This window comes from Dermacentor variabilis, chromosome 3 (assembly GCF_050947875.1).
Source record: "Dermacentor variabilis isolate Ectoservices chromosome 3, ASM5094787v1, whole genome shotgun sequence".
NCBI lineage: Eukaryota > Metazoa > Arthropoda > Arachnida > Ixodida > Ixodidae > Dermacentor > Dermacentor variabilis.
Window position 1 is genome coordinate 225,197,426 of NC_134570.1, and position 12,591 is coordinate 225,210,016.

Consider the following 12,591-nt stretch of genomic DNA (forward strand, 5'->3'; position numbering starts at 1 on the left):
TGACTTCGAAAGACAGGTTTCTCGTCAAGAGAATGAAATCAAGGCTCTGAAAGAAAGAGTAGCTCAATTAGAAGAGGAAGACGATATGACGCAGGTAGTGCAAGCACAACTGCAGCAAGATGTTAATGACCTCGAACACCGCAGTAGAAAACTTAACCTAGAAATACACGGTATCCCGTTTCAACCAGATGAAAATCTGCTTTCTGTATTAAACAGTCTTGCCCCCAAGCTTGAAGTACCGCTTCTAACAGCAACAGATATTCAGACGATACACAGATTGCCTGCCCGGAAAGATAAGAAGCCAGGTATAATCGCTCGTTTTACCCGACAAGCGACAAGAGACACTTGGCTTTCAGCCAAGAACAAAGTAAAAGAGAACGATCCGCTTATCGTCATCCAGGAAAACCTTACTCGGTATAACAGAGAACTGCTTCGTCGGGTGAAGGACTGGGCAAAAGGCAATGGTTATCTTTATGTATAGCATGTAAATGGAAAAGTTCTTGTCCGCAAAAGTGCAGGGATGGATGCCATCCATATCAAAGGAGAAGACGACCTAGAACAGTTGAAATGAGTACTGTGCTTGCCGAATCGATAAAAGAAAATAAAGTAAAGAGAAATAAAGATGCAAAGCCAATATCATCTTCCTGCTGACTTAAACCATATTATTTCCTGTTTTTCGCCCGCATCGCTAAAAGCTGTACACATCAACGCACGATCAGTGAAGAATAAAACACAATCCCTAGAAGAATTTTTCAGTGAATTCACGTTCACTGCGATAATGTTAAGTGAAACGTGGAGCACCAGTGAAGATAATGTTTTCAGAATGACCAACTATAGAACGTATTACCTGAATAGATCTGTTGGCCGTGGTGGGGGAGTGGCAGTTCTACTGGATATGAACGAAAATGGTGAAATGCTTGACTCATACAGTATGATCACACCACACTACAAGGTCATATCACTGCCTGTGGGGAAAGTTATCTATTCCGTTTGTTATCGCCCACCCAATGGCGATATAGCCGTTTTCTTGAAGTTTTATGATCACTTTTTATCGTTTGTAGCAGACGGAGGATACCTGCTTATTGCTGGAGGGGACTTTAACATTGACATGTACAGTGATAATTGTCATACTAGAGAATTTAGCACTATGTTGGCTTCAAACGGTTTCACCAATGTAATTGAAATCCCAACGAGAATAACTATTGAAAGTCAATCCACCTTAGACTTGTTCATCACCAGTTTATGCCACCCGAAACTTAAGGCAGGTGTATTATCGTGCCCCGTCAGCGACCATCTGCCTGTGTATTTCTGTATGGAGGTGCCAGCGCGAACTTCAAAGCAACCGGAAGCTTTCACCTACCAGTGTATAACAGAAGTTGCACTGGATGATTTCAGAAATGCCCTTAACAAAGTTGACTGGACGCGGATTGTTGAGCTGGATAATGCAAATGATGCTTATAACCAATTCCTTGATATATTTAAACAAATCTACCAGTTTCACTTTCCCAATAAGACATATCAGCGGTCCCGTAAGAGTCGTAAACCTTGGATCACTCCTGCCTTGCGCCAAGAAATAAAAATGAAAGATAAGTTATATAGAACGTTTCTGGCGACACGCACGGCTGATAATCTGAAGGCGTTCAAGCAGTTCCGAAATAAATTAACAAAGAAATTACGATCCGCTTGAAAGGACTATTGCTCTAAATTTTTGGACATTAAAAGGGGTCTTCATGACTTACTTTGGTCCCGTCTAAACTCTTTGTTGCAACGCAACCAATCCCATGCCAGCGTACAAAGGTTGAAGATTAATGACAATGATTTAACTGGAATTGAGTTGGCTAATGCTTTTAATGATTTTTTTTACGCAAATGCCAACCTATGGATCGCTTCCAGATGCATGTGAGTACATAAACTGTCGTAACGATAAAACAATGTTTCTAGAACCTGTTACAAGAGAGGAAGTTGTGTCAGTATTATTAAGCCAAAAGAATAGCAGATGCCGAGACATTGACGACCTTCAGGTAGGACCAGTAAAATATGTTGCTGATATTGTAGCCCCCGCAGTTACACACATATTCAACCTCTGCCTAACTACATCTTCCTTTCCAGAAAAAATGCAGGCCGCCAAAGTAACCGTTTTATTTAAAAAGGGCGACCAAAATGACTTAGGTAATTATAGACCTGTATCCATACTTCCTGTTTTTTCTAAAGCATTAGAAAAAGTTATGCACTCCAGGTTCACTAAATTTATTGACAAATGTAATTTGCTCACTCCGTGTCAGTTCGGTTTTCGCAAAAATAAATCAACTGAGCTAGCACTTCTACATCAAAAAGAATATATTCTGTCCCAGTTATATAACAGAGCTTTCGTAATAGGTATATTTGTAGATTTTTCAAAGGCATTTGACTTGGTGAATCATGAATTACTCGTAAAGAAGTTATGGTACTATGGTATCCGAGGCCAGGCTGCAATGTTAATAAAATCATATCTTTCGCAAAGAAAACAAGCAGTTAGCTTAGATAATGTACTATCAGAGGTAAAACCTATATTTTCTGGCGTCCCTCAAGGCAGCGTGTTAGGCCCACTTCTTTTCAATATATTCCTTAATGACATTGTTAACATTAACAAAAATGCCAAATTCATCATATACGCTGACGACACGAGTATTTTTTTTTGCTGGGAAAAACATTCAGGATCTAGTAGTGCCTTGCAATACAACAATGGTCACGCTGGAAAAATGGTCGAAATCTAATGATATGCGCGTGAATGAAAAGAAGACAAAAGCCGTAATATTTCGCCCGAAAAATAAGCCGGTTTCTATTCAGTTATATTCTATATAATTCTCGACCTATAGAAATAGGTAATCATTTTAAATGCCTTGGAGTTATATTTTCTTCAACCATGTCATGGGAACACCATGTAACTCACGTTGTCAAACAACTGGCTAGAGTAGTGGGCATGATTGCCTGTAAAATGGGGGCTGCGGCTTTGTCAAGCTGTATTTTTACAGCTTTTTCTGCAGATCCTCTGTCCATGTATCTTTGAGGTAGAAATAAAATTTATTATTATTTATTATTAGCTCTGGGATTGGCGACAGCACATACAGAATGTAAACCAATGTTTTCAAGTTCCTGGCGAACGATGGCTTGTACGAGAGGAACGAAAAAAGGGGTAGCATGAGGGCTACGCGAACAGAAAGCTGCGGGCGCCATAGCATCAAGTTCACGTCTAACGAGTCGCACCACGGCCTCTCATGGCGACGCATGCTGCTGTGGGGGGTTGATCTTCACACGTCGACGTTGCGGCAGTATCGGGAAGTCTGGCGAATGGTTGCAAGACGGGTCGACTTTTGGCCTGCTCGAATTGTTGGCACTCTTTAATGATTGCATCAACTGTAGAGCAGCTTTTGCACATGAGTAGGTTAAACGCGTCGTCAGCAATGCTCTTAAGGACGTGCCCGACCTTCTGATCGGCTACATGACAGGACGTGCTGATAAAGTGTCAGCACGTCCTGGATGTACGAGAAATAAGACTCCATGGCGTATTGGCCAAGGGAGGCCAGTTCCTGCTTTGGCGGCAATTTTGTCAATTCTGTCAACTTTTGTTTGCCTTGGTCCCAGCTGGTGAGCTCCTATTCTTGGTTTTCGTACCACACCTTTGCCGTGACTCTTAGGTAGAATAACAAGCGTACATAAGCGTAGGGTCCCATCTGTTGATTCCACTCACGCGCTCGTACATGGCCACCCACTCTTCAACGTCGGCGCCATCCGTATAGCAGAAAGTTTCAGGATCCTTGGGTTGAACGACGACAACCGAAGGTGACTGCGACGTAGCTGGCGACGGTGACGTAGGAGGCGGCAACAACGTTGATCCCGATGCTCACCGGCATTCATTCTGCGGACGGTGATGCGACGTCCACTGCGGAGCTCCGTTTCCAGCCGTGGTACCCGGCACCTCCACCATTATGTTACCGGGATGTTGGGAGTATAGAAGATTTTATTTACAATATATATACAAAATTAGTCAGAGTAGTTAAGATGGCTAACTACCAACAACACGCAGCAGCCAGCGTCCCTCGATCTTCTTCCTCTTCTTTCATCTTTCCGTAACAATATGCTGATGCTCTTTCAGGACCTGATGGAATCGCTTTGAACAAGGTGTTGCTTTCTCTAATGCGCGATCCTGCTCCAGCTGTAGTTATGATACTTATGGTTGTGCATGCCAGCCACAATTCGATCACAAATCAATTCGTCTTATCGTTCGCTGCAGTCGCACCGCTTGGCTGGGAAATTTGACCCACGAAACACGCAAGCAGCTATTTGTTGCCTAAAAGGTGTCTTGAACGGCTAATTGAAAAGTCTAGTAGCCTTCTTGATCAAGACATTTTGTAGCCATGGACGTCTAGAAGTACTTCAGTAAGCCCTGCTAACGTTACACTAAAGGTTGGCTAATGGACAGCTTGACAAGAACAACTGAAGACTTTTAGACATACTCTCAAATTTTTGCGGCAGCTGTTACAGTAACACGAGGGTTGTCCACAGTTACAATTTATTTTAAATGAGGCACGAACATTAGAAAAAAAAGTTTACATTGTCAGATAGTGATGCACAGGTAGTTTTTCCAGATGTGAACCGTGGGAATAGTGTATAGTACAGCCTCATTGGTCAATTAGTGCTTTTTACTTAGACCTATCAATTGAATTACTCTGGAAAAAAATGGCTGTGGCTTAGCTAAGGTTAAGCCCAGGATGCGAAGCATACTAGCCATTATTTTAGTTGTTGAACCACTGTTTAGCCTGGTGAACTGCTGTTGCTTGGCTATATTTGGTTCGGCTAGACGAAGAAACAACTCATGCGTTACTCTGCTTCGCCTTCAAGAGTGGAACGCGACAGCGTTCCCGTCGACCCGCCAAGGGGTGTAAGACAATGGGCTACGGCGCAGCGACTACGCGCCCCGCATTGGACGCGCTGAGCGTCGAGCAACGCAGCGTTCGGCGCGGCAACGAAATGTGCGCCTGAGCAAGCGACGCACGCCTGAGCCTTAGAAACAGCTCGTTTCTAAGGCAACACCGCATTCACTAGAGGCGCTTTTGTACCGCTTTGAAGCATCGTACTCGTGGCGCAGTGGTAGCGTCTCCGTCTCACACTCCGGAGACCCTGGTTCGATTCCCACCCAGCCCATCTTCCAAGAGTTGAGCCGAAGCCACCTAGAAACAAGCGCAGCTGCTTATATACCGCCGCGACGCCGCGAGCGACGGCGCGAGTTGGAACCCTGTTTCTCCTCTGTCGTGACATCACGGTGTCACGTGGTCAGCCTTGAAGGCGACGGCGCGAGTTGGAGCCCCGTTTCTCCTCTGTCGTGACGTCACGGTGTCACGTGGTATTGAAGGCGACACCGCCGCCTGAGGAGCTGGGTTGAGCTCTAGTAATATGCTTCGCATAATAAAACAAGATCTGTATTGTATGCTTATATCATGCTAACGTTCGCCCATTGACTTGAACACCAACATCCCTGCATGAAACACGTCATTATTGACAAAGCTCCGCCGTGCTGGGTCTCCACCAAATTAAATAGTTTCTAGCAGGGAAACATTTTGTCAGTGATGCTGCAGTTAAGGCAAAAACTACATCCTGGTTTCAGCTGCAGGAGGCGCAATAGCTTGATACCAGTATACGATGCAGAACGCTGTGCTGCAATGCATTGTTAAGAAATAAAGGATAGTACACATCTGGAGAAACACTCTGCGAACCACTCTAACTGGCAATATAAATATATTTTTTCTGATGTCCATGCTTCATTTAAATGTAAATGTTAACTTACTTTGTGGGTGCCCCTTGGGAGGTAACACCACATTTTTGCACAGCTTCACGCAGAAATAATGGCTAATTCTTCGGAGGAAGCCGCTTCGAGACAAGGTCTCGGAACCGCGTCCGCGGCGGGTGCCCAGACCCACTAAAAAGACGCCGGACTCAAATCTTGTTGATTTGAAATAAAAGGTTACGCTCTCTCTCGGCATACCATCCATTAGTGAATTCCTTACACGTTGCATGTTACCAAAACTGAAAGATAAATCATAATATGCTGTTATTTTTACAGCGTTACGTGCGCGCGCGTGCAACGCTGTAACCCATGAAAGAACAAAAGGACACAAAATAGGGCGAGTTCAGCCTGGTTCAGGATTACAGCCAGCGGGTCGTCTTCGAATGCACTCCTTCGGTTGGTTCGTGCTACGTTAACCACAAAGACTAACAAGCAGGGCAAAGTTCTGACTGGTGTTGCGGAAGTCGTGGAGCGTGGTAGTGCTGAACTCCTGAACACAAGCAGAACCCTCGTATAAAAGTAAAGACGACGAAAACGCACAGGGTACAAGAGCCCATCCATCAAGAATTGTCACGGGCAATACCTAAAAATATTCACATTGTTGACGAAATACAAAGTGCAACGTATTTCACTTACCGGAAAAAGTGTTATTCGAACGTGCGACGTGCAAACACGCACCGAGACACGAAGGCGGCGAACACAGATCGCGTCACGTTGGTAGAAAGCCGTCGGCGAAAACACGCAATACAGTCAATGTTACGAATCACTGATGCAAAACACACGGCAAACGTCAGCAGCACAGCTAAATGACTCCAGTTATTATCCAATATAAATGTACAGAACGGCTTAGAATGACGCAGAACTGGAATAACGAACCCACGACCGAGACATTGCGGGCGGCACTGGCTATTTTATCAAACTTCCTGCCTCCCAGTGTTTCCAGCACGGAATGTGATGTCTGACAAATTGGAGCGTGCCTATTTGACAGCCGCCGAAGTGATCGCAGCGCGGTGGCTGTGTGACACCGCTGTGGTCACTGCAACGCCGGCGTTTCGCTGCGGCATGCTGCTGTCCGTACCTGCTGTGCGAGCATACAATGGTTTCCAGGTGTCGTGTGTGCGCCCCGTATGGAAAACAATAACGCACCATTGATTGTTGAAGTTCTGGTTTGAAATTATTTAATATTAAAGCCAACTTATTGCCTTGCTTCCAACGAGTTCGATTTGTCTGTGGCGTCTTTTATTCGCTAACGCCGACGGCCGATGGTAACTGCACTCTGAAGAAGTCGTTTGTCATTTTATGCACTTTTATACAAAAAGATCTAAAAAACTTCTCGAGTTAGACGTTCTGAATGTGTTTACGAAAATAGGCTATAGTAACACCAGTAGGGGTTTTTACCGCAGATAGAATATATACTACCATATTCCGAGTGCTGAGGTTATATTTAGAAGAAATTCTATTTTCAGTCATATCATAGACCAAGACATCTGTAGCCGTTTGTAGCTGTTTCAAGAGGTTTTGAGAGGTTCTGTGTTTCGTGGGGACCTGCGATGAAGTCCGTAATTGGTTCACCTTCGTCTTGTACGCGGCGACTGAAGAGTGCTCTCATAACTGATATTTCTCTTTGCGACTAACTGACGGTCCAAGGCTTGGATGCCTTTAGCGTACTTTGCGTTGGCTTGCGTTGTACAAAGTGCCGTGAGCACGTCCTCAGGCTTTTCGCCCATAATACACGGGTGTAACAGCCATTTCCACTTTCGGTGTAGGTGCTGACGTAGGTAACAAGACGACATGGCGCAGCAGCAAGCATTTTTGGGGCAGGGTCTAGCGCAGGCATGCTAAACATATACCATGCAACTTTTAAGTGATATAGTCGATATGTTGTGGCGGTTGCTTTGAGTGAAGTTTAACTTGCAAGCGCGGTCAGGAAGGGACGTGATACTCCTTCTCACTGCGACGCACAAAGGGAGTGGATGGGTTTGTCGATACGGCGCAAAGAAGGCACCACTGTCATATCGTCAGCAAACGTGTGCTGATTAATCAAGGACGTAGCACAGTGCGAGTTACGGCTTGTGGGCAAAAGCTCACTCCAACAGCGATCGTGTACGCGTGCGTGCACTGAACACGGCTTCATGCAATATACTCGATTGCCACACACATTAGGGGGATGGTCATGCCATGCACATTGGGGAGTGTGGCATAGGGGCCGCAAAGGTTATGCGGCCGCAAAAAAAAAAAATAAAGAAATGCGTCAGCGCCACTTTGCATGCGCAAGACGCAAATGGGCTTTTGCTTTTGCATCTGCGATGCTAATCGACCGAAATAGCGCAGCGACCCACGCACGACGCAAAAGCTTTGCGTCAACGAACATGGCGAAACTCATAGAAGTGGCAGCTCTTGCCGTGTCCCACATTCGGCCTCATTTGCTAATATCATTCTCAAAGGGCTCCGAAATGGTTCGGACAAATTTTTTAGACGCGTAGGGTACAGCTTAAGTCAATAATTCGCACCACAATTTGTGTGAAACGTCTCATATTAAGAGAGTTACGGACGATTACAAGTCATCCTCCTCCATAGCCATGCATTTTCTCCTCAACTCGTTCGCCGAGAGATCCGGGCTAAGCTGCACCTTCACTGGCTCTGCGTCATGATGACACGTCGTGTCGTCGACTTCTGGTTCTCTATGAGCGCGCGCGCGAAGCCTCTCCAAACTCTCCGCCAGCTGCTTGGCAGTCGACCCCAAGCGAGAGCTACCGAAGCAGCGTGCGTTGCGAGCATTCTGTCGCATCGCCGAACGTGTCGGTATTCGAGTAACCACAGGCGACCTGGGCGTTTCGACAGAACGGTGGAGGCATAAGCTCAAACTGATGAAGGAACTTTAGCGTAGACGTAGGTGAGCTGCCTGATCGGTCTCTACGGTCCAGCCACCCGTTGGCGCTGAGCTTAACCAGTCAAACAAAGAGCTAATGTTGCTCTAACCAAGTGCCAAACATTTTAAACATTAAGAAAACAACGTGTTAACGATTACACTCCTGCAAAAAATTTATACCAGCAGCAAAGACGATTACATTTCGTTGCTGCTACTGTGTATAGTTGAGCTCTGTGCCATCAGGTGGCTGCACCATACAGACCATTCACATTTGCACTTCCGCTCATCCCGTGAAACGACACGGTCAAACGACCAGGTCCTGTACCCTTGCGCTTGCGTTTACTCTAATACCGGACTCGCGAAACGCTATTGCGTTAATAATCTTCCGGTGTAAAGTCACAGCCGCAAACGCGCAAATCCTGGCGCCGATCGGATAGCGGCAGTCCGATGCACTGCAGCCAGTCCGCCCGTCTGCTGCCTTGCAGAGGGACACGATTTCGCAGCTTGACATAGTGCTAATGACTACGTTTGCAGTCCACAACGCAACAAAATCGAATCATAGTGCTCGCGAAAAGACTGCGACTGACTTTGACAGCTGAACTCTCGTCAAAATAGAGCACGTTATAACACAAGGAGACGACGCTTGATGCGTGCCGGAAGTGCTTACCTGTAGTGAGAAATTGGTCTTGTGCATCCTCTTTCTGTCACTTTCCTTTTATAGAAACAATTAACTAACTTTCCAACTATTACGAACATAATTTGTTCACCATAACGGTGGAAAAATGATCGATGACAAGCCCTGGGGAGCCAATCGATAGCTCATCCTATTGTAGCGAAGTGACGCAGCCGTGAGATATCAGACGCATCAACTCACCAGTGTTACGTTTCGCCTACGACGCGCGGTATAGCCGGCGCGGATGCAACGGACGCCGGGGCTTCGTTCAAAGCGGCAGACATTTTGGCCCGTTCGGCGCCGCCGCTACGCCTCCCCGCCAAGCGCGTCCAGGGATGTTCCGATGCCACGTGTCTTCATGTGCGTGTGTGAGTGTATGTGCATATTGGTGCCCACGCTTGTCGAAGCGCGGCAGCCGGGGAGAGGAGCTCCCAACAACTGTGAAGCGAGGGGGTCTGACAGGCGCCGACACGACGTATGAGCCACCTTCTCTTCCCATTGTGCCCCAGCGGCGCCGGCACGACGGCTGCGCCACCTTATCCCATTGTGCCCGAGCGGCACAGTCACGTGCTCGTCTATAGAGGGGTTCCTTCTCGCCCTCAACTGCGAGAGTATAAAAGCAGCTGCCCCCGGACGCCAAAAGAGGGCTCCGATTTCTTCTGTTGAGTAAAGTGCACTCCCGTCTCTCTACTTCGGTCAACCTGACCGCTAACTCTTTGCGATGTTAGAATAAACAAGTTGTTTTGTTGTTACCAGTCGACTCATGCTTTGCCGGGACCTTCGGATGCTTCCAGTTGTACCCCAGGCCGCCAGGCCAACGCTACCCTTGGGGCTTGCGACCCAGGTGCAACAACGGGCGTCAGCGCCGAGTTCCCAACAACTCGCGCCAGCGGTGCGATTACAACAACTGTCTGCCAGCGGTGAGATCGCGACAACGGAGGCCAGCAGCGAAGAGATGCGGTTGACTGTATGCTGAGCAGCTCAACGACGATCCGGGAGCAGTGCAACGAGCCCTGTGTGATGACTGGTTGCCTGCAGCGGAACGACTGCGCTGAATTCTTGGCTGCGAGGTTTGGTGAGTGCGGGACTTTCTTCTTCTGAGTTTTGCCAGGCTTTTGTTAGTGTCAGAAACAGAGCTGGTAATTGTGGTTGTCGTTGCTGCCGGGTTAGTTTGCGGCAAGACAATAATAGGCAGTAGAGAAAGCAGCATTCAGAGCAGCCATGGATTTGAAGTCGTTGCGCAAACCGAAATTGCTGGAGCTTGCAAGAGAGTTGGGTCTGGATGTCTCAGACAAACTCAGAAAACCAGAACTGCTAAAGGCTATTCTTGAGTTAGAAGCTGAGGATGACGAGCTGTCGGAATGCCTTGAGACCATTGAGGAGAGGGCAAAAAGACATGAGCGCGAACTTAAAGAGCAAAAAGAGAGACAGGAGCGCGAACTTAGAGAGCAAAAAGAGAAACAGGAGCGCGAACTTAAAGAACAGAAAGAGAAAGAAGAGCGTGAACGTAAAGAAGAGAAAGAAAAAGAAGAGCGTCAACACGCTTTGGAAATGAAGCGTCTCGAGATAGAGATGGAACGCGCTCGTAATGGAAGTCAGGCACATGGTGCAGGAGAACGCGTATTGTTCAAAATGACTGACCTGATGCGGCCGTTTAAGCTTGGAGAGGACATTGGTTTGTTCCTGGTTAACTTTGAGCGAACGTGCGAGAAGCAGGGGTTCTCTCGGGAAACGTGGCCACAGCGCTTGCTCACTTTGTTACCCGGCGAGGCGGCCGACGTAGTCGCTCGCTTGAATAGAGAGGAGGCAGAGGATTTCGACAAAGTGAAATCGAGTCTGCTAAAGAAGTACAGGCTGTCAGCGGAGGCGTTCCGTCGGAAGTTTCGGGAAAATGAGAAAGGCAGAAGTGAGTCATACACAGAGTTTGCGTACAGGCTTATGTCAAACATGCAGGAGTGGCTCAAAGAAGAGAAAGCGTTTGGTGACCACGATAAAGTTCTGCAGTGTTTCGGGCTAGAACAGTTTTATAGTCGGTTACCTGAGAACGTGCTGTACTGGGTCTTGGATAGGCCAGACGTTAGTACGGTGGCTAGAGCCGCTGAGCTAGCCGAGGAGTTTGTGACGCGTCGGGCTCGCGGAGCTAAGGACGGTCAAAAGGGTGAATTTGGCTCGAAGTTTAAGAGGCCGAAGTTCACACCCAGGAGAGCAAAGGGAAACACACGTAGTGCGGATGCGAGTGAAAGCAGTGCGACCGAACCTAAGGAGACGGCGGCAGCCGAAGCCGAACGCAGAAAGTGGTTCGAGACGAGGCAAGCGCGCGTTTGTTATACGTGCCAGAAGCCGGGTCCCTTTTCGGCGCAGTGTCCGGAAACAAAACCAAAAGTTGTGTTTTTGTCAATATGCAGCACTGACGAGAACATGAAGCTTCTCGAGCCTTACATGCGAGACCTCCTCGTGAACGGGAAAGAGTGCCGAGTGCTTCGCGATTCCGCAGCTACGATGGATGTAGTTCACCCCTCCTACGTAGAACCCGATATGTTCACGGGCGAGTGCGCATGGATCAAGCAAGCCGTGGAAGCTCATAGTGTGTGTCTGCCCGTAGCAAAAGGCTTATTGAAGGGCCTTTCGGAGCGCTTGAGACGGAGGCGGCAGTGTCATCTATGCTGCCCCCCCAGTACCCGTACCTATTTTCAAACAGGTCCGATCACCTCCTGCGCGAGAAGGGGCTTTTGTTTGGTGAGGCTAGCGTTCAGGCCTTAACCAGATCGAAGGTTCGGGAGCTCGCTGCAAAGGCGGTAGTTGCGGGGCCGACGTTGGCGAACAATGAAAAAGGGTCAGAGGCGCAGCAAGCCGATATTCAGAGCACGCCCGAACTGAATAAAATTGAGTCTGTAACGTTAAAGGCACCAGATACTGGAGAGGAAAATCCCGATGCGGGAAAGTTAGAAGAGCTATCTGCAGATTTGCTCATCGCGCCTACGTCAGACGGACTTAATAGGTTGCTAAAAGTCAGCCGGTCGGCTTTGATAGCCGAGCAAAAAAAGGATGGCAGCCTAGAAAACGTACGCTGCATTGTCAAGGAAGGTATCGCAAAGAAAAATGCTCGCTTTGTGGAAAGAGGTGGAGTCCTGTACCGGAAGTATCTAGACCGCAGGGGAGTGGAGTTCGATCAGCTGATCGTGCCTCAATGCTATCGTCAGGATCTGTTGCGCTTGTCGCACGGGGGTT

At 47.5% G+C, this 12,591-nt stretch overlaps 1 long non-coding RNA gene across 1 annotated transcript in view; it reads left to right on the forward strand.

Annotated features, from left to right (window-relative positions):
• Positions 1–2,126: 2,126 nt before the first annotated feature.
• LOC142576670 (uncharacterized) overlaps positions 2,127–12,591 on the forward strand; it is a 42,426-nt gene continuing 31,961 nt past the window's right edge. Inside the window, exon 1 of the long non-coding RNA XR_012826915.1 lies at positions 2,127–2,169. This is a non-coding gene — a long non-coding RNA (uncharacterized LOC142576670). The remainder of the gene's footprint in view (positions 2,170–12,591) is intronic.